Source organism: Clarias gariepinus, chromosome 21, assembly GCF_024256425.1.
Source record: "Clarias gariepinus isolate MV-2021 ecotype Netherlands chromosome 21, CGAR_prim_01v2, whole genome shotgun sequence".
Classification (NCBI taxonomy): Eukaryota; Metazoa; Chordata; class Actinopteri; order Siluriformes; family Clariidae; genus Clarias; species Clarias gariepinus.
The window spans coordinates 7,262,016-7,280,081 of NC_071120.1; the positions used below are offsets into that span (position 1 = coordinate 7,262,016).

The 18,066-nt window shown below is 37.9% G+C and overlaps 1 protein-coding gene across 1 annotated transcript in view; it reads left to right on the forward strand.

Moving 5' to 3' along the window:
• Positions 1–13,877, forward strand: part of LOC128509369 (zinc finger protein 850-like) — a 28,988-nt gene extending 15,111 nt beyond the window's left edge. The window contains exon 4 of the transcript XR_008356030.1: positions 13,739–13,877. The gene's annotated coding sequence lies outside the window, so the exon portion shown is untranslated. The remainder of the gene's footprint in view (positions 1–13,738) is intronic.
• Positions 13,878–18,066: the final 4,189 nt, after the last annotated feature.

Below are 18,066 nucleotides of genomic sequence, written 5' to 3' on the forward strand. Positions count from 1 at the left end.
AGAATGCAATCAGGCACAGCAGATCTCTTAGAGCTTACTAACTGAACAACTGATATCTACCAACAAAGACTTCAAATGTCTTTATACTTACTTGCAGTATGATAGTAGTGTAGGTCGTTCTGTTTACCGGAGAAACGTTGTGTTTCGCTGTTCCATTAATGTGGGCGTTTAAAATTATTTATTCATTCTGCAATTATCGTCCTGATGTTGCTGGGGATAGCATGAATTCTAGCCATCAGGATGTGTTCCTGCTGCTGTAATTAACATATTTAGAATGATGAAATTTAGCTAATTTACTTTTGTTGTTGTTTAAACAAGTGAGCAGTAACAGTTTGACAGATGTGGGAACATCTGTACTTAGAACATGAACCTATGAACATACTTAGTATTAGAATGATGAAACTCAGACAGCCGTAGTAACAGTCTGACACGTGGGAATTTATTCACATAGAAAGCATAGTGAGAACAGTATCTGACCGTGACAATTCTATCCATCGGGATGTGTTTCTCTTGATATAATGAACATGCTGAGTATGATAAAACTCAGCTAATTCACCTGTGATGTAAAAACAAATCAGTAGCAACAGTTGTCAGGGGATCTCCAACTTCCTAACTGGCAGACGTCAGATGTCTTAGCCTCCCTTACTCTCAGCACTGGAGCCCCCAGAGTTGTGTTCTGAGCACTCTGCTGTACTTATTGTACAGTACACCAGCAACTGTGCAACAAAAAATACATTAAAGAGTATTCAAATAGATATAAAATATGAAAAGAAATTATACAAATATAGGGAACTCCCCCCATCAAGGCTACAAGCACATATGAGAGACGGTTTCTTACTTTACCCACCAGCCAAACCACCTACATGCATTCCAGCAACATCATGTACAGCAGCAACGGGAAAGCACGGAACTCTGGGCCCTGTACTTAAGCAGTCTTACTGAGGCCTCTCCTCTTAACCCATATCTCTCATATTTTATTCCAGAATCACATTAGGCCCTCCTGTAATTGGGGCCCTGGTTAGTCACCCCCAACCTCACTATGACATCCCTGATGGCAGTAAAATTTACACTCAAATTTACAATATTTGCATTGAGTTTAATTATAACGATTAACACAACTCTAAATCCTTGTTCCTAATAATATAAATAGTGACAAAATTATGCATCACTATTTATATTTATCAGACCAATCAAGGGCTAACAAACATGATTAAGAGTGAATACAACAAAATATATTATGTAAAAGGCAACAGTCATACAGGAGCGATGGAACAAAGACAATGTACAGTATGAGGGATTCTGCATACATTTGTATTGTTAAAGCTTACACTCAAGTCACAAAATAACAACATTTAAATAAATAAATAAAAAGCATACGAATAAACACATTTAACTGTGCAGTTGAAAGTGACAAATATGATGAAAACAATTGAAAAGGAAAGCAAAGAAGAGGAACAACAATAACAACAATAATAATTTTTATAATAATAAATGTCAATAAATAGAATGGTAATTGGCCTTCACCGTCAGGACTACAAAGGTCCTAGGCTCCTACATGTGATTAATCATGATTAACAGTCACAGGATTAAATAAGCTGTACTGGAATGTATACTGGCTGGTATTATTTACTTCATATTTTGTATAATAAGCTGGCTTTAATAAACACATCAAAATGCTTCTGCACACCACATAACCCATATTAGTTTATTGGATGAATATATACACACAATTGCAAACCAAAACAATATTAATAAAATTTATATAAAGACACACAACCATGTATATGATTATATCCTGGTATATACAGAACATTACACAAAACATCAACCCTATGAATGAAACTCATTTGAACATACTTCATAAGACATACTTCAGTGACCCTGAAATAGAACTGATTTGTTTGAGACATGTCGCAAAATTTTACTATTACTGTTACTGTTCACTTTTACCTCATGTTCTCACTTACTCATTAATCATCTATACCGCTTTACACACATACACTCACTCACACACTTATGCACACACTACGAGCAATTTGAGAACACCAATTAGCCTAATTTGCATGTCTTTGGACTGTTGGAGAACACCAAAACCCAGAAAGCACGGGGAGAACAGGCAAACTCCACACACACAGACCCAGAGGTGGGAATCAAACACGGACCCTGGATGTGCAAAGCGTTCACATTCTTATTAAATATTTTTATAACAGTTAATAACAAGGACCCCAACTAGGTACACCATTTGGTTATTTTATAAAAGACCTTGTAATGTAATATTTATTAGTCGTTAACCAAACTCTTTCCCAGTCAATTTGCTGTCTAAAAATATATTTTGAAGTACTTTAGTTGCTAATACAAGTTTGATTAAAATATAGATCTCAAGAATGTATTTTTATTGCTCTTTACCAGCAAACACATTTCTTAAGGGATAACTGTATGTCATTGTTTTTATTTAGCAACTGTTTAATTGAAATACAGTGGAACCTCGGATTACGAGTAACGCGGTTTACGAGTGTTCTGCAAGACGAATAAAATTTAAAAACTGAAAATTAAATTTGGTTTACGAGTGTTTTGAAATACGAGCCCACTTCCGGAACGAATTATGCTCGTAATCTGAGGTTCCACTGTATACCTGTACTAGCCCAGTTTTTACAAAATAACGTCCTATTTATAATTTAAATATACTGTAGCCATTTTGTTCCTGATAGTGTGAGGGGAGAAATTATTTTTATGAATGCATAGCCCAGAAAGGAGGACCTGCTTATGAACATTACTTTAATGGAGTATTTTCATTTTATGTTACTTTTACCAGAATATAATCCATAGAGAAATGTACTGTTCGACTACTCTACGAGTTATTTTATAGCTTTAACTGTGGGCATACAGTTCAAGGCATTATTAAAACTATATGAATCTAAAGTAAAAGCCTATTTCTCTAAATCTCTCATACTTTTAAGTATTATAACTCAGAACCCATAAATATTTTGTTTCATTATAGAAAAGTTGTTGTTGTAATATGCAGATTACATCACACTGGTGATTTGGTCACACCAGTTGCAGACAGTTTTTACCTTGGAATTTCAACTGTGGCTGAGTAGGGTATGTACGGTAGTCAGCAGTAACATACTGTAACTTTACTGTTCTGTTGCTTTATTTTTTTTTAGATAATTAATTTATATTCTTTATATAAAGGTTATATAAACATTGTTGGTCTTTTGGCTGCTCCCGGCAAGGGTTCGCCACAATCGAATACCCAGTCCGCACTACAACTTGGCACAGGTTTCACGCCGGATGCCTTTCCTGACACAACCCCTTCCACTTTATCCGCACTTGGGACCGACACTGCATTGCAGTGGCTGGGGTTTTGGGCACTGGCTGGGAATCGAACCCAGGCCTTCCACATGGCAGGCGAAACACCTACCACTGTAATGTTTTACAAGTTATATGGAATTGATTTCATAACATTTACAGATTTAAAAAAGCAAGCACATGCTATTTGCATTGTATACCTAAAACTAGTTTTTCTGTACCTTATCTATTACCCCTCTCTGGAATCCATTCCATATGCCAACCTTTGTTAGTTCATTATTGTATGCTTATTGGATGAGGTTTGGTTGTCCTGCTATCCTACTTTGTTGTTGTATTTGTCAACTGAATAACAAGAAACATGGATTTATTGTCTGCTTTTTGCATGAAAAAACAGTGCATTATACTGTACTGACAAACTATGGGTCTTGATGGAAAAATAATTATTAATAATGAAATATGATCATTTTATACAGATTTGTAACTATGTGTAATTAAGGTTTGTAAAATTTCTGATTGAAAAGTAAACTAAAGATGAAAATACAAGTAAAAACATGTTGTACATACACATACAGTATAATATGTTACACCCTTGTTAACAGGCTGAACGGGCATCTGCCAGTACACAAGGTCACATTTTAGTTATAAGTCAGTTTTATTAAAATGGAATTACACAGTATTATGCTTTAAGTTTTGCCTTTTGTCACCTTAATTTTTGCTTTCTTATCATTGGATATGTTTGTCATGAACTTTTTGACTTTAATAAGTTATTTGCAGTTATTACTTGTTTGTTTGCTTTTTGCTTAGTTAGTTAGTTAGTTCTAGGCTAGTAACAATTCAAAAAGTGAAACTACAGTATTTTTTTCATTCACTCACTCATCGTCTATACGGCTTTACCTCGCGGGGACCAGGAGTCTATCCCAGGAGGCTTAGCGCATGAGGCAGGGTACACCCTGGACAGGCAAGGCACACACATACACACAATTGAAACCATTTATACAACAAATAAATCAAAAGTTGAGATTGAGTATCAACATTTAAGGTAATTTAAGTAATTTTAGGTAATAAAAATAAATATTTCATGAAACCACCTCAGTAAGTTTTTCTCCAAATAACTACTGTACAGTGGAACCACAAGACGAGCAAAGATTTTCAAAAAAATTTGACTTGGAAAACAAACAAGTCTTGGTTTATGAGTACAGAGTATCATGTATCACGCATACGCTTCTTGTTCTGATGGCGAGCGTCACGTGATCACAACTGAGCCAATGGTTTTTCTCTCTCTTGCGCTGTGGAATTTTGGGTAATCGTCTCCCCTGCTGGGAGCATGCAACATCCGTGCATGTGTGTACTGTTTACTATAACACTGTGACCACGTGTGTGTGTACAGCATGCGTGTAAAGCAAAAGCAAGTCTCTTTAGTGAGGTTAAAGGGCATTTTCCCTCTCTCTGTATCAGCCTGCACTTTGTGTATACTTGCTTCATTAAACACCATGCCCCTTCACACAAACGCCTTCTCCTCTTGCCTTTACACACACACTCCTCCTTTTCTCGCCTTCACACACACACACACCCCTCCTTCTCTCGCCTTCATACACACACACACACAATCTTTCTGTCTCCAATGGTCTGGAGCTCTGTCACAATTCTTTTCGAGGTAAAGTGCAGGTTTATTTGTTTTATTTTTACTTTACAGCAGTAATACAGCAGTGATATCAATGTTCCAAGCGAAGTTCCTTGTTTTTTTTTTCTTCAAAAAACAGTCTTTCCGTTAATGTGTTTGTGTGTGTGTGAAACTTTAAAGGTCCTACACATCATATTTTTCATTAAATGTTAATATGATCTTTAGGGTCCTAATGAAAAGTTTGTATTATTCGTTAATTAAAAATTCAAAATTATTGTGTAAAAAAAACACTAATTTTACCTGGTAAAAACTAGCTCTGTTCTCAGCAACCTGTTTCAGTACATGCTAATTTAAATGCTCATGACCTCTGCTAAGCCCGCCCCCCCCAGTTCTGTGTACCCCACGTCTGTCTTCACAACACACGTGGGGTATAGCCACAGAAGTGTTGTCCAGTGCGGGCAATGCTTTGGACTGCATTACCCACAAAGCATTGCCCACAACGCAGGATTATAGAGCCTGAGTCTGTTTTCTTTAGTCGTTTTTGGTTTGATTTAAGTACGGAACCTACGCGGAAGTTTGTAATATCGCTTGACAACGCAGAAATTAAAAGAATGGACATGCATCGACTCGATTTGTCTTTCTCATCACTGCATGGGCATGAATTAACGGGCTGTTGCGCTGCCGCGAGCAACAACTACAAAAACCGGAGAAGCTTACCGAGAGAGATACGGACGCGATGTGTTTACTGATGTGTTTACATGACTAACGTAACAAAGGTAAGCATAATATAGTTTTCCGACTACGTACACAGTTTGCAACTAGACAATCACCTTAATGCATTGTTTATTATAAACGGGCGATTAGGGATTATATAGAGACGGATGTACATAGAGAAGAAGCCATAACCATGTTCTATGAGAGTATAAGGTTAACTTACACTCCGCATTCATCGTGATTATTAGAAAAGGCGATCTGCAAAGAGTCATAGAAAAATTAATTACACTCACCGAGCCTGGTGAAGATGAAGCAGGAACACGAAGTGTTAGTACAGATCCGATTTTCAGGAGCAGCTTCCTAGTAAAACCTGCTTTATATTGACCCGCGTTTATAAAGCAGTCTGGTGAAAAATGATTATCGCAAACATGAACGCATTTAGGTAAATCGGTGGGGACGTTAGCTTCAAAAACTAAATTTAGCCACTGCGTCCTCAGTGGCTCAGATACCTAACCCTAGGTAGGTACCCTAGGTAGGTACCCTAGGTCACTAACCCTAGGTAGTGAATGACAACTGCTGTGTTCGCTATTACACCCAACAACTGTACACAACACTCGCTTAGGCACCATTTTGCTCCAGCGGCAAAAAACAATGGCCGACAGCTTCTTCTCACTCGGGGCGGGTCTTTGCTAAAACACCAGTGTCAATCAACTTGTGTAGGAACGACCTCTTGTGGTGTGGCGTCACACGGCAAGGCATTTGAGATTGGCCTGATTTCAGAAGGGGCGTGTTATTGTAATAAATGAAAAGAAAACCACTGGGTGGCTTTTTATCATCGTAGAGTGGTTGTGTAAGCATTTTCCTAACACACAGTTCAGTCCAAACGGCTTAAAAAAGTGCATGTAGGCCTGTATGACCCCTTTAATAAGTGGAGGAGCGGTTAGCGTGTAAGACGAGAAGGGGGAGAGGGGGGGTCTGATTTCTCCTCACCTCTTACTTTAGCTTCACACACATCCACAAACAAACACACACACACACACACAGCACCTGCGTGCATAAAAGGAAACACTTATCTGTGGAGCTTTATTTTTACTTTTTTTAAAGGTAAAGTGCAGATTAATTTGATTTATTTTTACTTCATATTAATTATTTTTATGTTTTTATTTTTTTAGACTGTGGAATGAATAATTTGAGTTTCCATTATTTTTTACAGGGAAATTATTTTTGATTTACGAGTGTTTTAAAATACGAGCCAAGGTTCCACTGTACACACAAATGGTTTGTAACCTATACACTCGAAAAAATAACTCCTTGAATGAACATAATTAAATTATGGAAAGAATTTCCGCCTGATTTAATGGCTCTCTTTCAGCATGAAGTAATTATGTTGGCCCAACTTAATGTTCTTAGGTTCAGTCAAATTAATTTTATTAGGTTCATTTAACTTATTTATTACAGGTGCATCCAACATAATTTAATACTGTTAACATAAATGAATAGCGTTGGTACAACAAATTTTTCAGTTATAAATTAATTTGATCCAACTCGAGTAAATTTAAATTTCATACTTTCTTCCTCTCGCTTTACAAATAGCTTAAACCAAAATAACGTGACTAAACATCGCTAAACAGCAGGTGACATTTATGTTCAGTATTTCGTTTCTATTTAGAAAGATGGGAATTAATTCCTGCTTACCTTTTCCACACGCCAAACGTTTGTCTTCTCAACACGCTGTGTTCTCTTCTCGCAATGTCTTTTTGTGATGTTTGATCTGATATTTCCACTTTTCATAGTGGCAAGATCTCTTTGGTTTATCTCAACATGATTGAATCTAATACATGTTAAGTTGTTGAATTTCAAGTAAATATAACATCATTTATTCATGTTTATCTTGGAAACATGAAATTATTATGTACAAAACACATATTATTTTTTATTACATGTAACTGGTAGCCAGGTTCATTTTTTTGAGTGTATGTTGATTTCCATATTATCAAATAAAAGGTTCAGTACGAACAAAAGAAACATTCAATGATTTTATATGAGCACAAATCTGTTTTGGGCAGGGAAATAAAAAGTTTCTAATCGCAAAATTTCAGAGGCATTATTTATATTTTTACCTAATTGCACTTATTATGTGTACAGATCAGTTACCTTTGTATTCCAGCAGGATCAGCAGAATAATAGTTAGTAAAAGGCATCTGTCTTGTGACTGTCCTGTCTGTGACACAAATAATACCAAAGAATACTTACCCAGATAGCACAGGTACATCGCGGAGACATCTGCTAAAGAGCGTATCATCTGGTAAACATCACGTTTGTTTTTTTATAGTCGTACAGATGTCGCCATTAAAAACGCACGTTTCGAGAAAAACGTGATTTCCCGTGATTTGTCGCGGCATTGCGCGGCATTGCACGGCAAGCTGTGAAAATGCCCCTCATTACCTGTAGGGGGCAGTCGTGTTTCAGTCTAAAGTATTGTGTGTCTACTGAAGCCGAAAATGTGTTCTCTCTCTCCCATTGACAGCAAACGACAGAGCGCATAAACGTGTCGAGCTCAAACTGTAAATACTAATATGTATTTATTCTTCATTTTCTTCTCTCCTTCAATGATGATACTTCTTCGACTGCGCTTTCTTCATTCAGTATTATAATTATTATTAGTAGTAGTTCTCCGAATTTATTATTGTTATTATTATTATTATTATTGTAACGCACCCGCGCGTGTGCAAAAAGACTACAATGATGTATGATATGTTAGCCCAAAACAATTGTTTCTTTGTGTTTATGTGCTTTAAATATACACTAAACAATAAACACTGTCTTGTGCAAAGTAAAAGTGAGTTGCACATGCGGCTTTTTAATCAAAAGGCTGATAAATGCGTGCGCAGATATAAGCAGATTTATCAATAAAACAACAGACATGAAATGAAAAAATAACCACAAAAATATGTACTACTCTCTGAATACAGCGCAACAGCACGCAAAATCCCCGGGCTTTGACTGCACTTCATTCGTTAGTACTGTAGTAGTACACAAAAAAATAGTGGGGTTTCTGTAAACACATCGTTGGGTTGTTTATGCTGGGTCAAAATTCTGTGTTATTTCGGGTACTTTAATCACACTGTTGGGTTGCTTTTGCTATGAATACTAAAAGTGCTGCATGATTAAACTCAATGCAAAAAAAAAAAAAAAAAGAAACTTTTCCGTTTTGTCCCTAGACCTTTTGTTCTAGTGTTTATGCAGTAAACCCATGGGTGAACACGATTTAAGAATTCAATTAAACACAAATATAAGTGGCATTTTAATTAAAATGCAACATTTTAAAGGTTAGTGACCGGTGCAAGGGCGTCAACTCGCACGTTCGGCGATATTCCATTGTCCAAGCGTTACTGTGTGTGCTTTGCAATATCAGACACATTCAAATGCAAATTATACAACCCCCCCCCCAGGTGTGAATCAGCTTTTCTCACCTTTACACTCAGAGAAACTAAAATGCACCCCTCCACACTGTGCACGGTTTCAGCAAAGTGGAGGATCTTGGATCTTGCTTCAGGCCTCTTCTTAAATTTGTGTAAATTTAAAATCTTTTGGATTCTACATTCTAAAATTGACATTGTTACCGTTTTTAATTCCTGGGATGTTATTTTTCTTATGATAACATGCATGCTTTTAATTAATCATTAATCTACAATGTTTTAATTTTAGATTTTATTTAAAAATAAATAAATAAACCATTATAAATTATTTCATTTGTATTTACCCTTGTAAAATAGCATTAACAAATGATGGGTTGTGTATCGAGCGATTAAAAACAATACAAGACATGTCACGATAAGGAAACTTTCTATCTCTTCCATTCCAGTGATTAAAAAAATGGCTTACCAGCCGTGCCTAATTCCGTCATGTCATGTCAAAAGTTTTCCAGAGCACACCGGCAGAAGTGTACTAATGATTGTGAATGCGTCGGGAAAAACAGCAAGCAGACTGAAGTTCACCAAAAACAATACAGAACAGCGCAGCTTATTTGCTTATTATTGAAAGCTTATTTGCTTTCAAACATTTACAAAATCATAACATTATTTTGTTATTGTGAGTGCGCTTAAATAAAAGTCTTATAAAGGCTATGTAGTCTTATATAGTTTTATTATAGTTTTTGCACATTAATCAGAGTCCTCATCTGTTACATTTTTGAGGACAATAGGTTTTTTAGCCTGTCTCGGCATGCGCCTAAATCAATATCAGTCCTCGCTCACTAGTTAGGCGGCCTCCCCTTTAGATATGCGAAGAAGCGGGGCTGCGGAATTAGACACTGCTGGTGAGATTTCCTTGCTAATGATCCCGGGCTTGTACCCCGCGCTATAAAATACTCAGGGTTTGTTGGGTTACAGCGGATTTTGGTTTAGTTGGACGCGCAAGTGCAGCATGCAAGCTGGGCAAATGGAACGCACCCCAGGGACTTCAAACGTAGCGAGAGATGGGAGGGGCCTGTCCGGCCATCCGTGGAGAGCAGAGTCAGAGCGAGCGGCGGAGACAGGAGCTGCTGGAGCTGCTGTCCTCGCGGGTCCACACTGCCACTCTGTCCGCTCACCAGGCCGTGCTCGCATGCCAACCAAACCTGCACGTGCACATTCCTTCCTTTCCATCCTCACTCCTTTAACCCTTTTCTTCCCATTTTTTTCCGTAAGACCTCGCCTCAAGTCCGTGCTTCATGGTGCCGCCCGTGGACTTTGAGTCAAACCCGTTACACGGCCCAAATTTTATTCTTGTTTTAATTTTATTTGGAAGTAAACAAAATAGTAATAGCTAAAATAGTAACAAGGGGAATGTTTGATGTCATGTGGGCATTATAAGATTTGTATTGAAAACTTATAACTAAAAAGTGGCAGCTGGCACGCCTAAAAATAGACGCAGGTTAATTTTTTTAATAGCCTAAATAAAAATTCTCCTTTTTAATTTCCTACATAATAATTTCCTACATTTCCTACAGTCTAATCAGCGCTCAACCGCACCAAAATGTTTTCCCGAGCACGGATGAATGTTGTTGTACTAAATAATATTCATGCAGTAAGGGCCTCTTATTCCTATTAATCCTGGGTTGTCGCACCCTCCCCAGGTTTGAATCAGCTGTTCTCACCTATACATTCAGAGAAACTGAAATGCACCTCTCCACACTTTAAAAAACACTTGAATCTGAGGCTCTTCTGGAGACTTTCAGTGATTTCAATTTGTGTACCTTTAATCTTCTGGATTCTAGATTCTAAAGTTGACATTGTTACCGCTTTTAATCCTTGGAATGGAAGAAATCGAGATTTTCCGTATGATAGCATAAATTGCATTGTTTTTAATCACTCTATACAGAATAATATTCTTTGGTATTTTTATTTAAAAAATAAAAATGGGTATGGGGCTATCTTGGTTTATTAATCCTTGTGCCTGGCTTAGGTTTAGTATTAAGTGCGCACCGTTTGTACATCTCTTATTTTAACTATATCATAACACTCAAAAAGACCTTTTATTTGGAGTTAAGTGACTGATGTGCCTAACATTTTTCAGCAGATCCTCTGTTTCACTAAATAATCCTTGACTTTTCATGAGTATGTAAGACCTCTTGAGACCTCTCTCTCTCTCTCTCACACACACACACACACACACAGCAAACCAAATCGTCATTAGCACGTCCCTCCCCCAAACAGCGCAGCCATTTACTTTCTTTCCATTTACTTACATCTGAACTGAGTCGTTTACATCAGTCACTGATCAATAGCTTATCATATTAATTTATTCATACAAATGTTCCTGTTTTACATGAAAATTTACAGGTTTGTTACAGAATGATTTACTCTGACAGAGCCACCAGAACAGTGGCAGCTGGAACACCTAAAACACATGCAGGATTATTTTTTTTATAATCTAAATAAAAAAGCTTTTCTAAACGTGGGCTATTGTTATTTACTTACAATATTTGTTAATTTAAATTTAAATGGGGTTTGGGCTCCGGGATGTTGAGCATCGTGATCCTCAACTTTACTTTCTGTGACGGCTTGCGCCTGTGATGGGCGTGCGCCCAAATCTACTATCGCTACTTGCTCACTCCATAGGCTCCCTGAATAAGCGGCAAAGGGACGGAGCCGCCTATTCGTGCCGGCTGGCGATAATTAACGTTAATAAGATTGCGGGCTTATAGAGTTACTGCTTTATGTTTCAAGACATCCTTAATTGAGATTTTCCTCCTAACTATATGTCCACAAATACATTACATATCACACAACATATCAACTTATCCACATACACTCATCAACAGAAACTCTCCGTGTTATCATGAATTGCATTTTATATGAATGTTACATATGAGACGCGCACACAAACACATACTTATATAATATATTCCCATACAAACACATACTGTATACACATAAAAACATAATATATTCAACATAATATATATGTCTTTTATGAAATTTGTGAATTTCACTCAAAGTAATTATGAAGTCTGATTTGATTGGTACCATTAAACATTTTATTTCTATTTATTCTATGTTTTGCTGGCGAAAAACATTTTAGGCAGAGACGTCTGCTCGGTCTTGTTAAATAGTTTTAAACACCTCAACTCTGCCAATACCCCATCCGCAAAACCGGTTTGATAACCTACATTAAAGGGGTAACCTCTTATATATATATGTCGCCATCATCGAAGACATGAATGAACTATATATATATATATATATATATATATATATATAGTTCATTCATGTCTTCGATGATGGCGACACATTTTTATGCTTTAAATAAGATATGTTGGCATATTCACTGATCAGGACATTCTTATTTAAAGCATAAAAATGTGTCGCCATCATCGAAGACATGAATGAACTATATATATATATATATATATATATATATATATAGTTCATTCATGTCTTCGATGATGGCGACACATTTTTATGCTTTAAATAAGATATGTTGGCATATTCACTGATCAGGACATTCGCATAGTTAACACTATCAGATTATAAGGTAGCCTACTATCAGGTAAATAAATTAATTTAAGACCATTTAAACTGAGGCATTGCCGTGTCTTTTATTAATTTGTTCCTGTTAAGACATTACAAAAACTAAATTCTGCCAATTCCCCCTGCCAATATTTAACGTTTTAAATAAGATATGTTAGCATATTTACGAATCAGGACATTCGCATAGTTAACACTATCAAATAGCGTACTATCAGGAAATAAAATTAATTTCAATACCATTTAAACCGAGGCATTGCCATGCCTTTCATTATTTTGTCCTTGTTAAGACATTACAAAAACTATATAAAAAACTTTTAAAGCACAAATTTGGGCATCTCATTTCATCATTATGAAAATAACATGAAGCACATATGAACACGTTCATTATGAAATATCTGTTGTAAAACAAAATAAACTTCCTGTTTGCCTCTGCATTCATAAAGTCCTTCTATGCGCCATCTGGCGGATGTTCAGTGAAGCACAAAACATTTATTTAAAATTTCCGAATGTTGCCTCCGGCAAGTCGTGGCGCGCCGCACGCTAAATTGCGGCATCTTGTGGGAAAACATGCGCAGTCTTAATAGCAACATCTGTATTTTGATCGTCTGTAGATCGCCTGTTTGAGCTGTTATATGATACATCATCTTTACATCTATACGCCGTCTATACGACGTATCTTTATCATCCGAAATTTGCTGGTATGTGAACGGGAAGCTGCGGCATCATCAGAGCAAACATCACAAAAAGATATCGAGAGAAGAGAACACGGTTTGTTGAGAAGACAAACATTTGGTGGGTGTGTGGAAAAGTTAAGCAGGAATTAATTCTCATCTTTCTAAATTATGATATTGATATTTATCAATGTTTAGTCACGTTATTTTGGTTAAAGCTTTTTCCTGTATTTTTAATCACACTTAAGATACAGACGGTTATATGCACGTGCTTAATCTGCGGTTCGGTTCTGGTTTCTGTCTGTTATTATGAGTTGTGAAGCGAGAGGAACAAAGTATAAATTTTGTTCATTTGCTAATTTAAGTATCATGAATTTTAATTAAATATCTATCTCTGTATTTTTTCACAGCATTTTGTGAGTGACTGTCCTGTTTGCATCTAACAAGAGTTTCCTGACCAACCGTATCTACCTGTCATCTGTCTTCGACAGAATCGGATGCTAAAATATTCATCAAAGATTTCCTTCGCTTGGGAGGGAGGATGTAATTTTTTATTTGTTATGCATGTATATACAGTATGTTATAAATATAAAGTGTATTGTTTTGTCTGTATAAAGTTCATCTCGTTTTCTCGTTTTTGTATAAATTAATCAAATGTTTGCTTGTTAAAAAATGTATTTTTTTTATAAAAATAAACAAATCTGTGTTTTATTAATAGTTGAGAGTGTGGTTTATTTATTTATTATCATCTTTGTTTATTGTAAAATGCATTAGGGAGCATTATAGATGTACCGAGGGTATTTAATTAAAATAATGGGAGGGGGGTGTTTTAATAAAACGACGTCTATACGAAGTGAATCAGACATTTGGCAGATGTATGAACATCTGATTAACATCGTCTAAAGAGCGGATCAGGGACGTTTTAATTCATTTACGTCGTAAATACGTATGCTAAGCATCATTCTAACATCTGGCATGGGCGTCTCGGCAACGTCTGCCAGATGAGCAAACGCCCTCTGCCAGACATCTGCCAGATGAAAAAGATGACGTTGCATAGACGTCTCCACAACGTGTGTGTGCTATCTGGGTATTAAAATTATTCCCTCTTATCTTGATCCCTGCATTTCCCCTCTTTGTCTCCGGCTTATTCTTTTTCACTCTGTCTGGCTTGGATCTCTCTTTCTCTCTCTTTTTTCCTTTGTCTTTTTGTCTTTTGTTATCTTTTAACTTTCTCATTCTCAAATGTTATTAGCTTTTTCTTGTGACATTGATGACCTGGGGTATCTCTAAAGTTTCAGGAATGATAAAATTCTCTTACCTGAAGCAACTGTGACAGGAAGAGTGAGTAACAGTCTGAGAATTATACTCAAATTTGGATAGATGTCCAGGATATTCTTCTTATATATATGATCAAACATATGAAAATATATGATGTTTGTGGGAAAGGATCTGATAGCACTTTTGATCCCCAGCCTCAGGTTACCAGCATCAACATCTTGCATTGTTTTTGCCAGTCTGCAGCAGCATTCGTTCAGCCCTTCTATCTCATGAAGTAGAGAAAGCCATTCAACTCATGGATGCTCTCTAAATGTGAAAATTTCACTTATTGTCATAAGTGCTGTATCTAGTAACTGAAGAACAAAGTAAGTTTTAAACTGCTCTTCATCAGTTAACTGAGTTTGATCTTCTCCATCATAATCAAATTGTCTTCTTTCTTTTTTCGGACGTACCTTTGGCCAGCTCATCTCTGTTTCAGTCTTCTGCTATCTCCCTGGCATCTGATACAGTATAGCAGAGGTGAATCGATGGTCCCTAAATTTCTGAAGTAATTCTGTCACTGCCGTAATCTCTCTCCTCACAGTTTCAATTGAAATTTTGGGGCTCTGCAGGATCTTGCTGACTTTATTTATCTGGAGCAATACATTGTACCACATAATGGTACTTACCATAAATGGCCACCTCTGCATCTCCCGGAGGAGGCTTCCAGCTGTTGAAGGAACTTTTGTGTCCCTTTTCTTTGTGGGATACTTCATCAGAGCATATAATGGCTTTAATATTTCAGGCAGCTGGTAGTGAATAGCTTCTACCAGACACTCCCATCTGGTTGTTGATAGTGCCTTTACTGAGAGGTCCTTGACGTGTTCTCTGAGATTGGCCCAGCAGTGAACTGAGGAGCTAAACAGAGTATAAAGTTGCAAACACAAAAAAGTCACAGATGACGTGGCTGCATCACTGACAACAAGGTTTAGTGTATGACTTCCACAAGGAACACATAATGCTTTGTTATTTACTTCCAGCACTCTTTTTTTTCCCTGCATAATACTCCCGTTATCATATGACTGGCCCCGACAGTTGGAAAGGTCCAAACTAACTGTTTCTAACTCAGGGAGATGAGTTCATTTTGAATATCCTTGCTTAAATAAATGTCACTGACCTCTTTAGCCTGAATTTTTTCTCAAATGTTCTTGCATAGGAATGTGCGAGGAATGTGTGGAGAAGGGAAATGTTTGAATGGATCTGTCAAGCCTTTCACAGCAAGATGCTCAATGACAAAAATTGCATGAATGTGACATGGTTGTTCTGCATTGCAAAACATCAGATATCTATCCGACTTAGGATCACATATTAAAGTGGCCTGGGCCTGATTTAAAACAATTGGATTTGTGCTGTTTAGACTTCCATAAAAAAATCAGATATAGGTCACATTTGGGGAAAAAATCAGATTTGGGCCACTTCAGCCTGCAGATTTAACTAAGCCCTAGTGTTGCTAGTGACAATAGCAGCGTCGAATGTGTTGTTATCAGCATTATTAGGGTTGTTATTACCTTTCTGCTGCACTGGCGTGAAAAATGCTGTTACCTTTGTCAAAGATCCTGTTAATTGTCTGTTCTCCTTCCGGATATGGAAGTTACACCGCTTGTGTAACTTTGTTTCATGCTTGTAGAATTACGTCTCCCCACACATCAATCAAACTGCAGTGAATAAATAGAGAGAAGATGCAAACTCCATCCTCACAGACCCGAGGTGGTAATCGAACTTTTAACCCTAGAGGTGCAAGACAACAGTGCTAAGCCACTGTGACACCAAATGCAAATTATCTTACATTATTATTATTATTATTATTATTATTAATGTCTTGAGACTGTATCTGACGAATCTCTATTATGGCACATATGTTTCTCATTGCTCCATTTTACTAAACATTTTTGGGAAAAAATAAGAAGTAAAGAGGATCAAATTAATTGTTTTATTTGTCACATACACAGTCATACACAGTATGATATAAACTGAAATGCTTAAATGACTGCTGATGACCTAAAAATAAAAATATATGTATAAATATAAAAAAATATGGAAAGAAAAATTTATTATTTCACCATAGGTAAAGTAGTGAAGGGTTTTAGTTGGGATGTGTGAAATATTAGGTGGATCCGGAGCGCCACAGGCAGCTGGAGCCGGTAGGTGACAGGGTTGATCCGTAGAGTGATGCGGTATGGGCTGATGAACTTTATGTTAACTTATGTGAAAGTTTTCGGGATTCGGTGTGCAGATGTAGGTTCTTTATTGATAGCCATACCTTGTCACCTACTTTGTACAAACGTCCTGGAGGGTGTCGACGGCGATGCTGGGCGACGTAGCTAATGTTGGCGTGTTGGATGGCGAGGTTGGCTTGATTCCATAGCCGTCGACACCTACGGACCAACTGTTGGGCCGATGGTACGTCAACCTCTGGTTCTTGATGGAAACCATAGCACACCTCAAATGGGCTTAGGTTGGCGGCAGATGAAACGTGGAGATTGTGAGACAGTTCTGCCCATGTGAGGTAGCACCTCAGGTAGCACCTCTTGTTTGTCTTTCAGCTGGTACCTTTCAGGGGTCACCACAGCGAATCATCTGCCTCCATCTAACCCTATCCTCTGCATCCTCTTGTCTTATGCCAACTAACTTCATGTCCTCTCTCTGCATCGATAAATCGCCTTTTTGGTCTTGCTCTAGACCCCCTGTCTGGCAGTTCCAACCTCAGCATCCTTCTACCGATATATTCACCATCTCCAAACCACCTTAATCTAGCCTCTCTGACTTTATCTCCAAAACATGTTCCAGTATCAGCTCAGCAGTGTTTTTAGGTGATGGGAGTCCGGTGCGGGCCACCAGGTGCAAGGCCTTGGAGAACTGGGTCAACGATGGTTAAGATGGTGTTTTTTCCTTCGGAAACCGGCAGGCCCGTGATGAAATCCAAGGCGATGTGCGTCCAGGGCCATCGAGGAACGGGAAGTTGCTGCAGTTCTCCAGGTGCTGGTTGGTTTACATGCCTGGCCCTGGCGCACACCGGGCACGCCTGAAAAAACGTAGTGATGTCCTTTCTCATGGCGGGCCACCAGAACGCCCGTTTGAGAACAGAAGGGTTATCGGGTTCCAGGATGTCCGGCGATGGGCGAGGACCCACTGAAGGACCTCTGATCTTAGGCACTAGGGCACGTAGAGTCGTCCAGGCGGCACGCCTGCCGCTCCAGCCTCTGCAGCCTGTGCCTGGCGAACCCTCATCTCTAAGTCCCAGTGGAGGGGTGCGATGATCCAGGAGGAGGGAATGACAGGCACAGGGTCTGCCTGGGAAAAGTCTTCCTCATGTGGTCTGGACAGGGCATCGGCCTTGGTGTTTTTGGATCCCGGGCGGTATGACAGGTGAAAGTTGTACTGTTTGAAAAATATTGTCCACCATGCCTGTCGTAGGTTGAGT